This window comes from Canis lupus, unplaced genomic scaffold (genome assembly GCF_011100685.1).
Source record: "Canis lupus familiaris isolate Mischka breed German Shepherd unplaced genomic scaffold, alternate assembly UU_Cfam_GSD_1.0 chrUn_S2154H2354, whole genome shotgun sequence".
NCBI classification, from domain to species: Eukaryota; Metazoa; Chordata; class Mammalia; order Carnivora; family Canidae; genus Canis; species Canis lupus.
In genome coordinates, this window is record NW_023331037.1 from 4229 (window position 1) to 26764 (window position 22536).

General features: G+C 35.5%; 1 long non-coding RNA gene across 1 annotated transcript in view; it reads left to right on the plus strand.

Annotated features, from left to right (window-relative positions):
• Positions 1–14380: 14380 nt before the first annotated feature.
• LOC119878961 overlaps positions 14381–22536 on the plus strand; it is a 29762-nt gene continuing 21606 nt past the window's right edge. The window contains exon 1 of the long non-coding RNA XR_005387256.1: positions 14381–14452. This is a non-coding gene — a long non-coding RNA (uncharacterized LOC119878961). The remainder of the gene's footprint in view (positions 14453–22536) is intronic.

Here is a 22536-nt window from a genome sequence, read left to right on the forward strand (position 1 = left end):
GTGGAAAAATACCATGGAAAGTTATTCACAGCAGCTTTTTTCATGGTAGCCAAAACTCAAAACCAACTGAAACATCCAAAGGGACAATGGCTCGGTTGTGGCATATAAATGAAGTGATCTATCAAATATTAGGAAGCAATGACAAGAGAATGAACTAGTGGCCCACACAATGATAAGAATGGCTGTCACAGCAAAAGAAACCAGGAGCAAAATAGTACACATTGTGGGATTGCATTTAGATGAACTTCCAGACCTGAGAAAACTGATGAACGAGGGTAGAAGTGGGTGTGGTGGTAGTTATGTCAGGGGGGTAAAGGCACTTTCCAAGGGTCTGGAAAGGTTCTATATTTTCATCTTGGTAGCCATTACCTGCGTGTATACATCTATAAAATTCCCCAAACCTTATCAAGATTAGTGAATTTGAGGCTTATTAATCTGTATATGTTTTACTTCATTAAAAATGTAAAAAGACCAGCAGCGTCTATAATATTATGATATTGCATATGCACCAGGTCCAAGTGACACATCTGACACATACTCTTGTGTACCTCTCGAAGGAGACTATTCCAAGAGTAAAGGTCAAATTGATTCTTTTTATTGTATATTCTATGATTTTCTCAAAATCGTGCCATATGAACATTGTAATCTCAATGTCCTTGCATGTCAGAAAATGTCTTTATTTCACTCTTTCATTTTATTCATTGGTTAGCTCCAAATTATTTTTCTTCAGAACATTGGAGGAACTGTCCCATCGTTTTCTAGAACAACACACTGTTAATGAAAAGTCTAAAGTTATTCTTATTTTAATAATATTAAAATTCTCCTTTGAAAGCATTAAGGAACTTTCCTTTATACTTAAAGTCCCGAAGTTTCACCCTAATATGTGTAGAATTTGTATCAGATTTCTACTGCTATTTAACAGAGTACCACAAATTTAGCAATTTGAAGCAATACTTGTTAATTAGATCATAGTTTCTATAGGTCAGAAGTCCAAGAAAGATAACTAAATCCTCTACTCAGGGTGTCCCAAGACTAAAATCAAGGTGTTTACTGGGCTGCAGTCTTATTTGAAGGCTTGACTTAAGGATTTACTTCCATAGTCCCTCAGGTTTTGGCAGAATTTATTTCTTTGATGCTATAGAATTCATGGCAGTTTGCTTCTTCAATTGCAGCAACAGAAAGAGTTCCTTCTAAGAAGTCTCTAAGTGCAAGGAAGTCCTACTAAAATCACTTTTATTCTTTTAGGATTTCATTTATTTATTTTAGAGAGAGATAGAGTGCATGAGCAAGGGCAGAGGGAGAAAAAGAGAGAACATTAAGCAGACTCTGCATTGAGCATGAAGCCTGCCACCGGGCTTGATCTCACAACCTTGAGATCATGACTTGAGCCAAAATTAAAAGTTGGATGCTTAACTGAGCCACACAGGTATCCTTAGAACCACTTCTAAAGGGCTCACTTAATTAGGTCAGGTGTACCTAGGCAATTATCCTAGGTATGGATAACACAATTCAAAGGCAAACTGATTAGGGACCTTAGTTATAACTGGACAATCTCTTTGCCTTTACTATATAGTATAAACTATCATAGAAGTCACATCCATCACAGTCTTAGGTCTTTTCCCATACTCAATGGGAGGTCATTATATAGGACATGGGAAAAAAAAAAAAAAAAAAAAAAAAAAAAAAAAAAAAAAAAAAAGGACATGGGAAATTTGAGAGCCACTTAAAAATATAGCCTACCACAGATTTTTAAAATTCTTTTTCATTCTTAATACTCATTTCCATTTCCACAACATTCTGAATAAACTGAGCTTGAGGGGCATCTGGGTGGCTTGGTCTGTTAAGCATCTGCCTTCAGCTCAGGTCATGATCCTTGGGTCCTGGGATGGAGCCCTGAGTCTGGGCTCCTTGCTCATGGGGGACCTGCTTCTCCCTCTCCCTCTGCACCCACCCTGGTTGTGCTCTTTCAAATAAACAAATAAAATCTTTTAAAAAACTGAGCTCCATAATTATTTGCTGAATAAATAAACAACAAATTAATACACAGTAACTTATAGCCCATTTTGAATCTGAAGATTTAACCATTGCTTCCACTCAGAAAAATTTTCCTCTGTTACATTGGCAATTTCTTTTACCTTGTTTCTGAGCATTTTATTTAACCTATTTTTGTGTTTTTAAAAGGATTTTATTTATTTATTTTAGAGAAAAAGAGAGTGAGTGAGCAGAGGGGCATAGGGAGAAGGAAAGGGAGAAGCTGACACAAGGCTGGATCTCACGATCCTGAGATCGTGACCTGAGCCGAAATCAAGAGTCAGACACTCAACTGACTGAACCACCCAGGTGCTCTTTAACATATTTTTAATAAATATTACTCATGTCTTAATATTTTCTTGCATGCTTTTCATCTTTCTGTTGTTTTGCTTTGTGTCCTTAGACATAGGTTCATAGAGGAATAAATATGAATCTTTCAGAACACAAACTTTTTTAACTTGTGTCCAAGTTATTCTTCAGTTATCCTGTTCAATGTTTTATTTTGATGACCATATTTATTATTTCCAAGAACTGTTTCTAGTTTTTTTGGTCCTGTGCAATTCTGAATAAGATAGCTTCTCAAATATCTCTGAGAATACCAAAATCATAATTTTTAAGTTCTCTTTCCCTTCTCAGCCAGAAAGAAGAGTTTCTACTTCCACTGCAGCTCTTGATGTACCTTTTAGCACTGTCTTCAAAGTTTATCCATTAGTATGATCCCTTTTCCTTTCCATATTTCAGGAGGATGGTGGGTCAGAAAATACCTTATTGATTGGAATAGGACTTGAAAGATAAGCAAGATTCTTACATCATTGTCTTATTCATTTAATCAACATTTTCATAGTTTGCAAAAACTAGTAGGTACTAAAGTAGATTTTTAAAATGCCTTCACTCTGGGACCTTAGAATTTAGTAGGATTTAAGTAATAATAGTGTAGTACAAGGATATTTAAAGTCAGGAAGAAATAAATGAGCAGGTCATGAATGATACAGACTCAAAGATATGAACTGACTACTTTGGAACAGCCTGCCATGTTGATGAATTAGGGGCCATGCCAATGAAGGACTTCCAGTACCTCATTCCCAAGCTATGAGTGGGTTGGGTGAAGTAGCTAAACCTGGGTTGCTAGTAGCTTAAGAAGATAATGACTAACAGCAACTGAGCTAATGCTTAAATAGATGGGATGAGGCTTCTGGCTGTTTCCAGGTATTGCTTGGGTATCTCTGTAAGCTATTGTATATCACCCAACATGTGATATGTCTACTGCTGTGCAATAAATTGCTGCAAACCCAGCATCCTAAAACAACAAAAATTTCTTACATCATGGTTACTATAGGTCAGCAATCCAGGCATGGAATGGCTGGTTTCTCTGCTCAGGATCTCGTAAGTCTGAAATGAAGATGCCAGTTGGAACCTGAGATCTTATGTGGGGGCTCTGGAGGAAAATGCACTTCCAAGCTCATTCTTGTTGTTGCCAGAATTCAGTTTCTTGCAGTTGTGGGTCTCTCTTATTTTCCTGGCTGCCAGCAGGGGACCCCTCTCAACTTCCAGAGTCCACCCATATCCCTTGCTGTGTGGTCCCTTCCATGTTCAAGCTAGCAATGATAAGTCAGAGCCTCTCATGCTTCAGATCTTTACCTTTGTTTATCCTTATCCTCTAGATACAAATTTAAAGAGCTCATGTGATTAGGTCAGGCTCACTCAAATAATCTCCTTTTTGGTTAACTCAAAGTCAACACATTAATAATCGAAAATTCATTTGCAAAACCTTTTTTGTCATGTAACTTAATGGGAACGATGTCTTATTATACTCAAGGGATCCTCTCACAGTGAAGGGGACAGTGGTATATGAAAGTGGATCCTTGGAGATCATCTTTGAATTCTGTCTACTGCAGAGTCTCAGAAACTATTTCCTCCATGGTACCACTACCAATAAAGAAGGAAAATATCAATATCTACCTTTCCATTCTCTCCCCCTTCTTTCATTCATATCTATCCTTATCAATTTAACCCATGCACAGCCAAACTACTCTGAAAAGAGATAAGCAAGAAACAATTGTGGGCAGAGGACTTTGCCTTTAAGCTTTGTATTCGGGTCTATTTTTTTTAGGCCAAATAAATGTAATATACACACTTGGGGAAATAAATTCTTTTTTTTTCCTATTTTTAACTTGAGAGTCAATCTGAAACCCCGACTCTCCCACTAAGAAAGGGAAGGGAAATGAGTTGAGTTTACATTTACAAAGTGTCTACTATAGGCATAGAGCTTTATAAATGAGAAACCAAGAAAGCAAAGTAATGTGCTCAAGACCACACAGCGAAGAAGCTAGTACTTTAATCTAGGCTGAGGATTTTACAGATGTTGGTACAAGCTCTGAGGTGCAAGCAAAAAAGGAAAGACAACTATTTTGATTAGCTGATGTGAGATACTTGAGTGTGATGATGCTTGACTTGCTTTGCCTGGCGTCACACACAAAACTATTTTGACCTGCAGGGCAAGTGTCCAGATATCTAAATTTAGTTTCAGGATTGAACCTCCTAAACTATCCATCATCCTGGGCAAACTCTCATTCTCAATCATCCATGGATCATAGGTCAGTGTCATAGTTGAGGAACTTGAACATAAGGGTTTGCAATGATGACTGGAGTGGTACTGGGTGAACATCATTGCTTCTTTCCCAGTCAAGGGGACTCCAGTGACAGTGTGAGAAAATATCCAAGACCTTAAGACCTGATAGAGGAGGCATTGTGATCATGGCAACTGTCTTAGTCTAGTCAGGCAGCTGTAACAAAATATTGCAGACTGGGTGGCTTGTAAACAACAGAAATTTAATTCTCATAGTTCTGGAGGCTAGAATTTCAAGATCAGAGTGCCAGCACAGTTGGGTGAGGGTCCTTTTCTGTTCTTTTTTGTGTTGCAGACTTGCCATTGTGTTTTCAAATAGCAGAGGCAGTTCAGGAGCTCTGTGGGCTCCCTTTCCTAAGAGTGCTAACTCTATTCCTGAAGGCTCCACCCTTGTGATCTAAGAACTTCCCAAAGCCCTACATCCTAATACCATCACATTGGCATTAGGATTTCACATATGAATTTTGAGGGGCACAAACCTTCAAATCACAGCAGCAGTGTTCTAGTTTTATCTGTATTTATTCATCTCATTTGAAAAAAAAAAACTATGGTGGTTTGCACAGATACAAAAAATATGGTAAGATAACATAAGTCATAAACATAATTGAATAAGAATGATTGAATTCTTATCACTCATCACGTGCCATATACTTTCCTCCAAACAATGTTATTAGCAAGGTATCAATATTGACCTCATCTTATAAATGAGAACAAAGAAAATTAAGGAGGCAAAAGAGCTCACTTGAAGTTAACAAGCTAATCAGTAATGGATGCAGGACTCAAACTAGCTCTGTATGACTCCAAAATTCATGCTAAAACAGAAAGGAAAATAAGAGCAAAATCATGATTTAGAATCAGGAGACAAATATATACTATGAATTACTATGTACTTGATTTGGGAAAGAACACAAATTGGGCTTTAAACTCTCTATCAGATGGTGAAAAGATGGAAATCTGTCAACCACAACTCTCAATATTGATTCCTAGGATAAAGTCAATTATTCTTGACAGTGACCAGTAAGAACATTCTTAGACTCTTTGCACAGAGGACCCTGCACAACTATGTGTATATATGAGCTAATATTCTGAAGATTTTATTCAGTCAGATACTTTACATACTTTTTATCTTTATTTCTTATAATAAGCCTGTGCTTTGAGTACTGTTGTTATCCTCATTTGACACATGAGCAAACTGAGACTCAGAGATGCTAGTCAACACACCTAAGACACCAGAGTAGTGAGTGAAATGTCAAAATTTAAATTCAGATACCAGATGAGACTTGTAATAATTGCATTATGGTGCCCCCAATGACAATTTTATTAGTAGCCTTAAGTACTTTCATGTGCTATTTTTTTATAGTATCACTAAATATAACCATCACTCCAAAGTACAAGGCAGTTAAAAAAAAAAAAGCTATTGAGAGACCATGTAATGGGGTAAGCAGGGAAGTATATAGCTGAGTCCAGGGATAGATTTTAGAGTGTTTAACACATGAGTTCTCAATGTGGGCAATATCATCCACAAGGGGATAATGATTGGTTCTTGGGAGGCAAAAAATTCCTAGATATTACAATAGTTGTGGCCTTCCAAGGGCTGCAACACAAAAATATGTGTGTGCATATATATAGTATATCTCTGGTATTCAAATTTCCCTTGAAGCTTGGCAGGGAAGCAATTGAAGGGGGTGGGATGCCAAAAAAAGGCTCTGTGAGGGGGCCGTTAAAAAAATAAAAAGTTGAGAAATAATGGTTTAGAGAATTAAATGGACATCATGTTCTTTGGATTATCTTCAAAGATATTATTTATCCCACTTGTGGATTTGATAGCTATAGAATATCAGTACATTCCAGATTGTCAACTCCAATCACATGTACAGTTAGTATGTTACCAACTGAATACAAATACTTCTTTCCAAACAGATATACGTGAACTGATGCAGTTGGCATTGTATTGAAAACCGAGTTGATTAACATTGTATTGAAAACCGAGTTGACTAACAGAGCCCCCAATGCCTCTTCTGCTATAAGATGACAAAGTCTATAAACCATGTTATGATTCTGCGTATGATAGATTAAGATTATTTTAAACCTTATAAATACAAATTCTATTCTAAATAGTTTGGCAAAATAATGTTAGTCTAAAAGGTTTCTGCCTAGGGGAAAAAAGAAACCCTCATCTTGTGAAAGAGCTAATATGTACCTTTGAGCAATTTTATTTTTGCCCTTTTTGTATGTGCTTTAAAGTGTTTTACTTGCTTTTAGGACATCTACCAAGGTAATGGCTTCAGATTTAGAAAAATTAAACTATACTCTCTTTTCCAGCAAAAATCAGGTCACAGTTTTGATAGTGTATTAATGACACCTCCAAAAGGATGTAGGGGTGAATTTAACAACTTCCTCCTATCTGGTGTGGAATTTTATCCTACTTACAAGCTAATAAATAAGCCTGCTACAGTTTCATGGATGCTGTCAAAGACACAAGATTCCTGGATCAGAGACAAAGGACTTTATTACTTACAGCAAAGCAAGAAGCATAAGCACCAGCATGTTTGAATCCTTTCCCCCTTGTCCACCGTGTCTCACAGGGGTGATGCAGGATTCCACATTGATGCTACATCTGCAATGGCTTTACCTTATAGCCAAGGGACACTGATATTGGGAACCTACTATTTTATAGCAGACAGTAGGCAAGCCTGCTCTTTGTCTCAGAAGGAGGCATTATTGCATTCCCTAAGGTTGCTCACTACAAACACAACATTGAGAAATGGCAGGTAAAGAGCAATTAGGGCCTCAAATTCTTTTCATACTCAGCAACACACTAGAAGCAAAAGACACCTAGGGAGTAGCGTCTCCAATCTCTCTCACCTTGAGATCTCCATAGCCTCAGTTCAATGGGATGTGCTTCTTCCAAAGATACTGTAGGTATATTTCATTCTTATACTTAATTCCTCGTTCCAGTTCCTTTATTTCCTCTGGGACTTCTCTGAGTTAGGCAGAGGAACACTCTGAAAAGAGTAAGCTGCTATAATTACCCACTTTGCTATGGTATTTATTCATTGCCTAAATATAAACTAAATTATTCATCTTGTAAAAGATGCTAGCAAAGTTGAGAAAGCAATCATCAACTATATTTGAGTTGCATCAAAATTTAGGAGTACTAAAAGATTAGATAGAAACATGTTTTCAAATTAACTTTTTAATATTGTAAAGAGAATCTCTAATTGCATGGGAAGTTAGATAAGGTAAATTCTAAGCTCTAGAATCTGTGTTTATTTGATGTTATGAAGGGTCACTACCTAATTTAAACTCACAGATATCTGTTATTGTTCTTACCTACTCAGTTTTTTGAAAAATCATAATGTTACTCAGGAGGAAGTATTTGGTGACACTAGATTAATATCATCAAAATGATCTTGTTTATCATATCTTAATACCCTCTTCCACAAGTAGAACAACTTCTAATAGCCCTCTTTTCCTACCAAACACTAGCAATTCCCATATATTCAATTTTATTTTAAAAGAGATTTACTAACGGTTTAAACATAAATAACTAGCAAAACAACCAGAAAGAATTATTATCTCTATGAAGGAAAGAGGGTGGGAAGGGAGTTGCAATAGATTTTATTTGACCCCTGCAACATCTCTGCACTAAGGCACAGATATTTTATGAGGTGTGTGTTTGAGCCAGAATGGAAAATAGGACTCTTGGATCCTAGGAGAATTTCTGTTTAATTTAAAATATGTAAGCCTGTTGCTGAAGACTTATTTTAAAGCAACACTCTTTGTGGTTCTTGTGTTTCTAGTATGATCTCTTTGCACCCTGCCAGGTATAGATAAGTTCTTGTGAAATCAGATCAAATACTTGGCTTTATTCAGTCTGAGTTTTACAGACACAGTTTTATGTAGAAGTTTGCTTTCGCTTCTGCAATTGAAGTTTTGTATTCTTTTCTTGATTTTGTAACTACACTGAGCTCTTGTTTAGAAATTATCTGTGGTCAACAACCCAAGGATTTTAGCACCGAGGCACATCAGACTCATAAAACAGGTGGAGCCAAACACCTGAATCCCTTAGACTGAAAAAATAAAGACAAAGAGAAGGTGGTTAAGTTAAAGCTGCCTTGAGGCACCAGAAAGTTATGGGTTGGTGGGTTTTATAAGACTACTTACTATGCTATTCAATTAAAAAAGAGAGAGCAGTTACCATGGCAACAACACATCTAATGGGGCTTATGCTACCTCTGAGACACAAAACACCTTCTTCCAGGGACACATTGACCAATACAGCCTGTTATGGGAAGTTTTATGTCTAATGTTAGTCTTGCAGGAGGAAAAACACATTTCAATAATATGAGGAACATACATACAACGCGTAATCTTCATTGGCAATATTCATTTATCATAAAACAGACATAACTCATTTTTTCTTCTTTAATATTTTTAAAAATTCTATTGTTTTGCTGAACTTCTGTGAAAATGAGACCCATTTAAGAATAACAAGCATGGAGTTCAGCTGACATATAGATATGGGCTGATTTTCAACTCTTTCCTGACAGCCACTAAATTTATATATTTTTTTATTGAAACAACACTTTGACTTTGTTACTTTAATATAGAAATTCAGGTATTACCTGTGTTTGAGTAAACTAGATTGTAATTGTTGGCCAGAAAAACAGATAAGTTCCTGTTCATTTAAAACAAAACAGAACAAAACAAAAAGCTCTTGTATAAAATAAAACAACAAAATAGTTGTGTGAAGTAGTAGAGAAGATAGCCCTCTAATAATCTCATGGACTAATTAAATATCAAAGAGAATATGAATGCAAAACAAACATTATTTTAGTGTAGAAGAGATTGCTGTCCCCCTATCTTCTCTAAGACAAATTTCAAAAAACTAAATGATACGCAACCCTAATATTGCTTTAAACAACTACCAATAAATGTACCAATAAATATTTTCTTTTTTTTAATGGTTTTAGATCATTTTTAGCAAAGAAATCCACATAACGACTTTCCTTCTGGTTGTCCAGACATTGGAGTATTGCACTCACATCTACTGTATATACTATGTACTAAACACCTTTCTTGCTCCATATAAAGGACTACATTTAAGTATTTACCATTTACATCTTCCCTACTTCTGAAAACAGGGCTTAATGTGGTTGTTGCATGGATACTAAGATGTTATTAGTGAAACTTGGTTTCTGGTCCAACGTTTTAATGATTGCTCAGAACTTTATATATAGACTGTCATCAATGTCAAAATTAATTTTGAATTCAAAGTTTGTTGGAAAGTAAATTTTTTGTTACTTGGACTACAGACCACATTTTCATACAGAAACAAGGTAATAAATGCAGTTTAGGCTCCCTGGAAGACTCATAAAGCCCATTTGATCTAGGATATAACAAAACTGCTTTAGACTTACAATAAAATATAATTGGCTATACTATATGTGAAATCAAAACATAAAGCCAAAGAATAAATCATTTTTATTACAGATGCTAATACTCGAGAAATTATATTTTATTTCGAGAAAATAATAGATTAATTAGAACTTTTCAGAACTTTGCAGGAAATCTTAGAGCTCTTTCAAAAATGTATTTATTCAATAATTATTCAGGAAGCACCTACTTTAAGCCAGTATTGCTCTGAGAACTACAGAAGTAAACAAGGTAAGGTTCCTCAAACTTCATTACAGTGGTGGAAGTAAACAATACACAAGTGAACAATAATGAAAATAAACAAACAAAAAACAATTTTGCATTGTCACATGCATTACAAAGTTAATAAACTATATGCTATGACAGAGAATAACTGGGGGTCACTTAAGATAGAGACATAACATGGGGAGCAGAGAGATAATTATTGAATTGATGCTTAAAAGAAGAAATGTAGGAGATAAGCTATGAGAATTGTGAAGAGAAGGAATAATAATGTAAAGAACCTTAGGAGAAAAGAAGCCAGCATGGCTGGTGCTGGATAAGGAGGGGGGTAATAACCAGATCAAAGAGGGTTCTGTAGGCCATGGTAAGTAGTTTATGATGAGCACAATGAGAAGCTACCAAAGCTCTGGTACAAAGCCTTTCAGCAGGGCAGTAATACTACCAGAATGCAAGGCCACTTCTTACTACAGAACATTTACTTGTCTAGCTCCTGACTCATGAAAAAATGTAATGCTTGGATTACTTTTTACTTATTTATCTTTCCCAAGCTATATTTGCTATTCTCAGCTCCTATGCACAACTTTTACATTTTGAAAATGTTAATGTTGGAACCAGGTAGAGAATGGATTGAGTCTTTGCTCTTTCTGCAATCCAGGTTTGATGTTATGGTACAGGCGTGGCTGTGGTGGTAGAGAGAAGTAAAAGGATTCAACATATGTTTCTTAGGAAGCAGGTAGGGTAGAAACTAAAGGTGACTCTCAAATTCATTTCTTTAGTAACCCAAGTGGATGCTAGTGTCACTGATAGAAAGTTAGAATTCAGAAAGATGGCTAACTTAATGAGACAGTGTGAGGAGGGCAAACTTTCTATTTAGGAATAAATAATTATGAGATGACTATTATCTTTTAGAGCAAGGATCAGAGAGTCATTCAGATAAATTTGTCTGTAGTTCAATAGAGGATTTATGCAATTTGATATAGCCAGAATTGAGATCTTGTCATGTGTGTGACTAAAGGATAGCAATATAATAATTCCCCAAATAGGAATAATTTTGAGGGTAAAAAGTTACTACTACTACTAATCACTGAGGGACAACTGGCAAAAACTAGAACTGTTCTCAGTGGTCAACCCCCTGATGGAGATAGAGTAAAATTGTTGAACATATATGAAAGCAAATACTTCTAGTGATGAATAGAAAATCTAAAGAAGGACATGAACCAAAGGATCATGATAGAAAGTCTAAAAGTGGTGAAAATACTACTTTTTGGTGGTGGATTTGATGTGTAGAGCAGTCCAAAAAGTATTGCTTGGGGTCAGAAGGTTTGTGGAAAAAAATAAATAATTTTAGGGTAGGTCTGATGGCTTTCTTTCTAAATTCTTCAACATTTATGGCTACCCTTTTCTTTAATACACACACACACACACACACACATAGAAAATTAGTACCAATCCTATGCTTATCTTTATGATTTGATCATTTTATTACTAATAGAATGAAGAACATAATGAAATTGAGGGAAAATTGTGGAAAGATCTAGTGAAGAGAAAATTTTAAAAAATTAAGATACAAATATTTTTAAAAGATTTTCTGAATAAAAAAGTTTGTGTAAAGGAAAAAAAAATTTCCTAGAGAACAACAGGTAGAAATGGGATTAAAATAATATGTATTCAATGAAACATATTTGAAGATACTAGAGATCAACTAAAACCAACAAATGTCATGAGCTAAAATCTCAGAGAAAAGGAATAATTGCTGAATGGAGGTCTATACTCAACAACCTATTTTCCACTTTATTCATTTGTATGGAGAGGCCTAGAGCCTAAGGAGAAAAGCTCGTGCTTGTGGCAGACTTGCTAGCCTCAAGATACAAAATTAAGCACCCTATGTTCAGGAAAGGGAATCCTGGGGAAGGGAAAACAATAGTGAAACTAGACCTATGTTCTGTATTCAACTTTGTTCTCAAGAAATTTGCCAGTTCCTGAGCTCCATAGGCCAAGGGCAAGAGTTAAGAAATTAAGCAAACGTAGCTGATAAGAGGCTAACAAGCAGACTAAGGATTTACCTGACTCATAGTTCTGAAGAGATAAGACTTGGGATTGAAGTCTGTTCCTGGAGACCACAGTAAAACTGCAGGCTTTTGGTTGAGACTTCCAGAGGGCTCCATTATAGGAATAGAGGCAAATTAGAAACAGCAGAACAGCAGAAAGCTACAGCATAGCCTTGAATGATCTAAATGCCTGATTGTATTAAAATGGTTTTCTCATATCTGTTTGCTGCCAGAAGGTGATTAACTTCTCTCTGGAGAAAGACAACTTCAACCAGAGCACCTATAATTTTTCATATACAATGTTTGGCAGACTATCTGAAATTACTAGGCTTGCCAGTAAACGAGACCAAATGACAGAAAGCCAAGAGAAGATTTACACAATAAAACATATCTGTGATGATACAGATATTGCAGTTATCCAAACCAGATTTCCAAATAACTGTGATTAATATAGTCAATGATCGAGTTTTCTGAAATATGGTAACTATCACAAGAGAATTGAAATATATAATAAAGAATCAGATGGAAATTCCAGAACCAAAACCAAAATAACCTAACAGTGATGATTCAAAATATGAGTTTAACAGTAAGGAAAGTGAGAGAACATTAGTGAACTAAAAGGTATAACAGGAGGGGAGATCCAGATTGTAGTATTCAGAGGAACAAAAAAAATTAAAACACAGAAAATGACATGAAACATATGGAAATTGGTAAATAAGACTAACACAATGTGTATTTGGAATATCATATGGAGAAGACAGAGACAAAAATGTGGAAAAATATTATTTAGAAAGATATTTTAAAGATTATTTCTAAACGTATGAAACATATCACAGGGCAAAGAAACATGGGATCCGGGTATGCCTGGGTGGCTCAGTCAGTAAAGCGTCCAACTCTTGACTTCAGCTCAAGACATGGTCTCAGGGTCATAGAATTGGGCCCCATATCAGACCCTGTGTTGGGCTCCATGCTTATTAGGGAGTCTGCTTGAGATTCTCTCTTTCCCTCAGCTTCTCCCCTGCAAAAAATAAATAAATCTTAAAGAAACATGGGATCCAAATAGGATGCATGCAAAGAAAATTATAAAATACAGTAGAGTCAAATGGCTGAAAACCAAAGACAAAAAGAAAATTTAAAACAGAGGAAAGGGATGCCTGAGTGGCTCAGCAGTTGAGCGCCTGCCTTTGGCCCAGGGCCTGATCCCAGGGTCCCAGGATCGAGTCCCACATTGGGCTCCCTACAGGGAGCCTGCTTCTCCCTCTGCCTGTGTCTCTGCCTCTCTCTCTCTCTGTCTCTCTCTCTCTGTCTCTCATGAATAAATAAATAAAATCTTAAAAAAATAAAAACAGAGAAAAATGATACATCAAAGTACTAACAGACTTTTCAACAGGAACAGAGAGGAGTCAGAGGACAATTGTACTCATTTGCTGTGGTTACTGCAACAAAGTACTACAAACTGGCTGACTGAAAGAAACCAGATCGAATTGTATTACAGTTCTGGAGGATAGAAACCTGAACTCCAGGTGTCAGCAGCCATGTTCCCTCTGAAAGTTATAGATGAGTCCTTCCTGAACTTTTCTTGGCTTCTGGTGGTTTTCTGGCAATCTTTGGCATTCTGCGGATTATAGATGGGTCACTCCAATCTCTTATTTCTCCTTTTTATTAAAACACTCCCAGTTATATTGCATTAGAGCTCACCCTAATGATCTCATTCTAATTTGATTAGCTCTATAAAGACCCTATTTCCAAAGTCAGTTCACATCCTAATATGCTAGCAGTTAAGTGTTCAACATACTTTTTTGGAGGACATAAATAATCCTAACAACAATAAGATGCCATCTTCAAAGAGCTGGGGGAAAAAGCGCCCACCTGAAATTTATACCCAGTAAAATATGTGGAAAAATAAAACCCAAGTAAAATTATTCAGAGAATAAAAGTCGAGAGAATTTACTGACAGCACATCTGAAGTAAAGAAATCTTAAAAAGAGTTTTGTTTTGTCTGTTTGTTTGTTTTTTAGGCAGTGGAAAATGACTCCATATGGAAAGCATCTCTATGCAAAAACAAGAGAAACAGAAAGGTGAAGATGTAAGTACATATAAATTAATATTGACTATATAAAACAATAATGAAAATAATATCTCCTGATGTTTAAAGTGCACACTGAATTAAGAGACTAAAAAAACAGTAGCAGAGAAGTTGAAAGATAGTAAAAGAAAATAAACTGTTCTAAAATTCTTACCTTGTGTAGAATGAAGCAAAAGGAAAACAAAGTTTTTTTCTAGTAAGGCATAAATAGGCCTTGTAATTTACAGAATAATCACTAAAAATAATAATTAAAAAAACCCAAAGGTAATATAGGAGAAAAAATGAAACGAAACTGTATAATTAATTTGAAATAAAGGAAAAAAAGAAAAGGAATAAAGAAAATGTTGGGCTAAAAGAAAACAAGTGATAAAATAATAGAAATAAACTTAAATATATACTGATGACTACATTAAAAGAAAATAGAATAAAAATAAATGTAAATAAAAATGAAAGAATGGCGGCAGAGAAAGAATATATGTCACTTATATGGTAAACACTAAGTATAGTGATACATAGATTGAAAATAAAAGGATGTAAAGAACATATCCTACAAACATTAAATTTTATAAAGCTATGATAATATCAGACAGACTTTAAAGCAATAAATATTACTAACATTATCATTTAAATAAATTTAAAAGAAATAAGATTCTAAATTCATATGCACCTAAAATATACAAAATACATAAAGAAAAACAGAGAAATAAAAGGAGATATAGACAAATAGAGGAAGATTTTAATAGAAATTCTTAATAACTAATAAAATAAGCAGCAGCCAAAAATTAGTAGAGATACTGATAATTAGCCAATAGAATTAATATACCTGACCTAATGGAAACATATAAAACACTGTACAATATAAGTGCAGAATACATATTCTTTTCAAGTAGATATGGAGCATCAATAAAAACAGATCATACATTGGAGCATAAAATAGTTCTCAACAAATTGTATAATATTAGAGCCATGCAGAATATGTTCTCTATACCAAATGCTATCAAAGCAGAACTAAATAGGAAAAGATAACTATAATATCTCAAAATATTTCAAAAGTAATCAACATACTTCCAAATATTCCATGATTCAAAAAGGAAATCACGATATTAATTTAAAATATTTAAAAAATCAAAAACAGCAAAAGAAAAAGACTTATCACATACAACAGATATTAAATAACATTAATAGCATTATTTCTCACCGGAAAAGCAGAGAGGCCATTAGGCAGTGGAATGACATTTCAGAGGTTTGAAGAAAAAGATACAAACCTTTTAACCAACTATTGTATATCCAACAAGACAATTTTTTTAAAATAAAGAAAAAAAGACATAAAGACATTCCCAGGTAAATAAAAATAGAATTTGCTGCTAGCAGAATTGTTCTCCAGGAAATACTGTAAAAAGTTCTTCAAAGTGAAATGAAAAGACACTAGACAGTAACTAGAACACATGAAAAAATAAACAGCAACAGTAAAGGTATCAATATATGGAAATATAAAATAAAAGATAATACATTTTGTTTGTAACCCCCTTTTTTCTATCATCTGATTTAAAAGACAACTGCATAAATAAAAAATAATACATCTATTTTGATGAGTACACAGTCCCTAAAGAGACATAATTTATGACAATAACAGCATTAAAGAAGAAGGGAAGGGAGCTTTATAGAAGCAAGTTTTTATATACTATTAAGATTGAGTTGGTATTAATCCAAACTACACTGTTATAATTTAAGATGTTAATAGTAATCCCCAGGGCACCACTGAAAAAATAATTTTAAAATTATATACTTATAAAAATACAAGGGAATACAAAGGAACAGAAAAAATTAAAACTTTTGTACTTCAAAGGACACTATCGATAAGGCAAAAAGAAGACACTGGGATAAAATATTTGTAAATCATATATCTGAGCAGGGCCTAATATCTAAAATATATAAAGAACTCTTACAACTCAATAAAAAGCCAATTTTAAAAGTGGACAAAGGATGTGAATAGACAGTTTTACAACTAAGATATACGGATGGCCAATGAAAAATACTAAATATCATTAGTTATACAGAAATGCAAATCATAACCAAAATGCACCACCACTTCATATGAACTGGGATGGTTATAATCTTAAACAAACAAAACACAAATATAGTGATGATGGGAAGTTATTAGAGGCTTCATGCATTGCTGGTAGGAATGTAAAGTGATGTAACCACTGTGGAAAGTTATTTGTCAGTTCCTTAAAAACATTAATCACAGAGTGATCATGGGACCCAGAAATCCCAATTGTAGGTATGTACCCAGAAAAATTGAAAATAGATGTTCCCAGAAAAACTTGCCATGTTTAATAGCAGAATTATCCATAATAGCTTGAAATGGAAACAACTCAAATGTGTATCAACTGATGAATGAAGAAACAAAACGTATAATCATATAATGGAATATATACTTAACCCTAAAAGAATGGTGCACCTACATGTGCTATGACACGGATAGACCTTGAAAACACTATGCTAAGTGAAACAACTTGGCACTCAAAATCATACAGTGTATGATTTCATTTATTTGAAATGTCCAGTTTATGCCTGTCGCACCAAAGTAATCACTTAATGTACATCCTTTCATACTCAAAATTGTCCCCATGTGAATGATAAACCACAAGATTATCCTCTCCTTGAATGCAATGTGTGTAGAGTATAAAACATGTCTGATTTACCTGAGGGGGAAGAGTAGCAAAGTTGTTGGGACGGAAGACTAAGCCAAAAACAATCAAAAGAACAGCAACACATTAATAATAATAACAATGACAACAAAATATTGTGGGGATTCTCTTCATTTATAGGGGATAATTGTATATGTGATGATCATGACTTAGGAAGTATCAGGGGGTAAAATTTTCCAAATAATACTAAAGAATCAAAAAAGTAGAAAATGCATTTTATAGCAGTGCTTTAAAATAGTCCGAAGTATTTTTGTTTAGATTGATCACTACTCTTCCAGAATCATTCTATCTGGTCTTTTTTTGTTTTTATCATTAGGCACATTAAAGAGACTTTCTTTGTATGGCTATTTCATTTCTGAAACCAGAAAATACAATATTGACAAGATCATTTGTGGCGATCTCTGTTCTTCTGGGGATTTTAGAAAATAAAACACAATATTTCTTACCTTTCCTATTTCAACAGCTTCCCATATCCAGAAATGCACTATTCATTTTAAATAAAATATGAAAACCTTTCTTAGTTCTATATTACTAAAACAAAACAATTCGAATGTACTTCCATGAGTGAAACTGCATATATGTCTGAAGTGTCCAATTTCATCTGAGAAAATTAACAAAAATGAAAATTTCCTGTGTTGAATATTTAAAAATTTGATGACAATCTAAAATTATCATTTACATTAATGTATTCTAAAATATGAATTATTAAACAAATCATATTGCTATAACAAAAGGCAATCCGAAATACCTGCTTTAGTCTCAAGCATTTTGAATCTTCTTTTTCTCTTTTTCAGCCTAATTTGAACACTACTAAACATGAGAAGGGAATTTTTCTAATTGGAACAGTATATATGTTATGCTTATTTTTTTTTCAAAAAAAGCTACATTTTCACTCTTTTCTATGTTTTCAACATTAGAAAAATATAATTCAGAAAATCCAGAATCTTTAGTATGTCTGGAATCTTCTTTGCAACATCTCCTTATTTTAGAACCTTATATTGCAAAGAGTACTTTGCCCCAGTCAGTGTTTAATACTATCTGTTATATTCCTGGTCATCACAGGAGAGGGTCTGGCCCAAGAAAAAACTGAGTCACACTGCTCAGTGGTGGCTAGTTTGCCAGACATCTTCCAGGAAGGGTGTCTGGAATGATTCCAGAAGCATCCAGGAGCCTCCCTTCATCCCTCCCAGTCATCTAACTAGATAGAAAGACCAACTTCTTTCCCTCAGGAGACAGAGAATTAAGAAGAAATGCCTCTGATATCAAATTTCCTTAAAGCAAGAGGGAAAAAAAGAACAGAAGGCCATTTTGTCAAGTATTTTCAATGTGAGCTCTGCTGGAACAGTGGAAAGCCAGAAGAAAGCACATGAAACAAAAAAGACTGAGTGCCTTTGCATTACATTCAGAGTGAACTTGTCTAAAAACAAGCCTGTAATGAAGAACAGTGTTGGAGGACCGGCACTACTCAACTTTGAGACTTATTATAAAGTCTTGGTGGGCAGCCCTGGTGGCTCAGTGGCTTAGCGACACCTTCAGCCCAGGGTGTGATCCTGGAGACCGGAATCAAGTCCCACGTCAGGATCCCTGCATGGAGCCTGCTTCTCCCTCTGCCTGTGTCTCTGCCTCTCTCTCTGTGTCTCTCATGAATAAATAAATAAAATCTTTAGAAAAATAAAAAATAAAAAAAATAAAGTCTTGGTATTAGGGAAAGAATAGCCAAATAGATCACTGGAAAAAAATGGAGAGCCCAGGACTAAATCCACAAAAAAATAAAACAAATTAAAATAGGAATATAATAAAAGAAAGAATAGAATAAAATAAGGAATCTACACACAGACCCTACACCATTCACGATAATTAAGTCCATATAAATCAGAGACCTAAGGGTAAAGTGAAAAATCTTAAATCTCCTGGAAGTTTATATAGGAGAAAAGCCAGATGCCTTTTTTGAGTTTGGTAATGACATTTTAGGTACAACCTCAAAGGCGTGATCTATGAAAGAAATAATAGGTAAATTGGACTTAAAATTCTGGGCAGCCCCGGTGGCTTAGCGGTTTAGCGCTGCCTTCAGCCCAGGGTGTGATCCTGGAGACTCCCTCTGCCTGTGTCTCTGCCTCTCTCTCTCTCTCTGTCTAATAAATAAATAAAATCTTTAAAAAAAGGGATCCCTGGGTGGCGCAGCGGTTTGGCGCCTGCCTTTGGCCCAGGGCACGATCCTGGAGACACGGGATCGAATCCCACATCAGGCTCCCAGTGCATGGAGCCTGCTTCTCCCTCTGCCTATGTCTCTGCTTCTCTCTCTCTCTCTCTGTGACTATCATAAATAAATAAAAAATTAAAAAAAAAATTCTACCCCCAGGAAAGATTCCATCAGGAAAATGAGAAGACAAACTATGAACAGGGAGAAAATATGTTTAAAAGATATCTCTGATAAAGGACTCTTAACCAAAATATACACAGAACTCTTAAAACTCTACTGCAAAAACAAAAAAACAAAAACAAAAAACCCAACTATACAACCCAAATAAAAAGGGAGCAAAAGATCCGAACAGACACACCAAAAAAGATATACAGATGGCAAATAAGCATATGAAAAGATGCTTCACATCGTATGTCTTTAGTGAATTGCAAATTAAAACAAATTGCAACTACACACCAATTACAATGGTGAAAATCCAAAACACTGATAACATCAAATGCTGGCAAGGATGTAGGGCAACAGAAACTCTCATTCATTGCTAGTGAGAATGCAAAATGGTGTAGCCACTTTGGAAGACAGTTTGGCAGTTTCTTACAAAACTAAACATACTCTTACCATATGATCCAGCAATTATGGTCCTTGGTATTTACCCAAATGAGCTGAAAAATTATGCCCACACAAAAACCTGCACACAGATGTTTATAGCAGCTTTCTTCACAATTGCCTAAACCTGGACGCAACCAAGAAATCCTTCTGTAGGTGAATGGATACGTAAACTGCAGTCCATACAGACAATGGAGTATTATTATAGCTAAATATTATAGCTATTGTAACGAAAGAGAAATGAGCCATGAAAAGACATTCAGGAAACTTAAATGTATATTTAAGTAAAGAATGTAAAAGAAGCCAATCTGAAAAGGCTACAGACTATCTATGATTCTAACTATATGGCATTCTGGAAAAGGCAGAGCTGTACAGTACAAAGATCGGTGGGGGTGGAAGGGTGGGGATAACCAAGTAGAGCACAGAGGATTTTTTTAGGCCATGAAACTACCCAGTACGATACTACAGTGGTATATACACGTGTCGTTATGCATTTGTCAAAACCCAAAGAATGTACAATAGGACAAATGAACTGTAGTGTAAATGATGGAGCAATAATGATGTCTCGGTGTAGGCTTGTGCGTGGACTTTAACAAATGCCCACTGTGCTTTGGTGTGTGGGTAGCTGGGGAGGCTGTGGGTCAGGGAGCAACTGGGAATTCTGTGTACTTGGTACACAGTTTTTTCATGAACTTAAAACTGTTCTTCAAAAGAAAATCGATTTAAAAACCAAACAACAACAACAACAAAAATAGCTTGTCCTCTACATGTAGCTTCACCTAGTAACCAAAAAGGTCAGGCCTAGAGTTGTTTCTGAGGTCTAGGTACTAAAGACGTGATGCAACAGGCTATGGTTGCCTGCCACCAACCTTCAGATAGTCTGAAGCCAAAGTTAGCGACACTGCCCTGGGCTCGGTCAAAATTGTGTCTGAAACTGCACTGACTCCTCTCATAGCCCTGCTCTACTGATTCTGTGTTTGTATTTGTGGGTTTCATTTTCATACGTCCCAATGCCTTGTTCCCAAAAACTTCTGCTTTATTCCAGGCTGTGGTTTTTATTCGCCCTGTAAAGTGGCCCTACGGCAGAAATCAATAGGAAGACATAAACAAACAAAAGTGTGGAGAAAGCTTCTTAGAATTATTTTTTTCATACGTAACTTTCAGAAGCGTGGCATTATGCCATACTCTAGATGATAAAGTTGTTCCCCACAGGGTCTGGGTTAACAATTCTGATATTGTTAGACATGTATCCTGGAACAGAACGATGGAGTAAATGGAGGGCAGATGGCAGAAGCCAGGTTTCTCACTGTTGGAGAGGGACTTTATAGATAAGCGAGGGGAGGAGGCTAGAATGATCCATGCAGTGACAGATTAAAGTTGGAGACATTGGTATGAACTCATGTTTAGCTTAATATAGACATAGATGGCTACATATAGAAATATTTATAGATACGTGTATAAACAGGGGTTAGCGTGCAGTCATAGATTTCCTTGCTCAGTCAGCTTAGAAGCAACCAGTAACAACGAGCACAGCTGGCACCCAGATCCTGGTTTCTAATACTATTCTCCAATAAAAGGAACTAGAGCTCCTTCAGAAAATGGTTATTTCTAGAACTAGGGACAGAAATACACAAGATGAGAAGATGAGCCTGGAGCATCTCTAGTGCCAGAAAGTAAAGTAGTGCTGAAAGCAAAACAAAGAAACAAAATCTCACAGTGACAGTGTGCCAAAGGGATGTAGGAGCCAACTGGAAGAGATCTCAGTGACCAAAGCTGGAAAACTTTGAGCAACAAAATAAATAAGTATCATAGAGTTAAAAAACCAACATATAAGATTAATATCCACAAGTCCATATTGATATAAATAAATGATTCAATAAAATACATGGAGAAGAAATAAATTTTCCGTGCACAAGAATTCCAAATATTTAATTCCAAATATTTAAATAATCCATCTTAAGTCAGGGTGTGCAAAGTTGCCCAGTCCTTAAGTGTAGTAGAGAAAGTGTAGTCCCTTTCACCAAAGAGCAGAAAATGGGAAGGGAGAGAAACTTTAGAGTGGAGAAACCTGCTATATGACCTTGATGTATGACCTTGATTCTCTAGCTTATATATGGGATCAAAGTCAACATCAACAGTGAAAAATCGTGTTGATCGTTACATGCATTTGGTGGGATGTGTTGCATATCTCTTATTTCTGTGGTCTTCCTCCCTCAAAACCATAACCCCAGGCTAAGCACGAGAAAGGCATTAGCCAATTCCTCGTTGAGGCACATCCTACAACATAATTGAGCAGTCTCAAACCTGTCAAGGCCACCAAAAAATAAGAGAAGTCTAAGAAACTACCACAATCATGAGGCGCCTAATGAGACAACTCATGGTGTGATTTCCTGGATGGAATCTTGGAAAGAAAAAGGACATCAGGCCAAAATTAAGAAATCGGAATAAAGTATGGAGTTTAGTTAATAATAATGTATCAGTGTGGGTTCATTAAAGTAACAAACATGTCATCCTAGTATACGATGTTAATAAGAAAAGAAATTGCATGTGGGGTACATGGGAACTTGCTG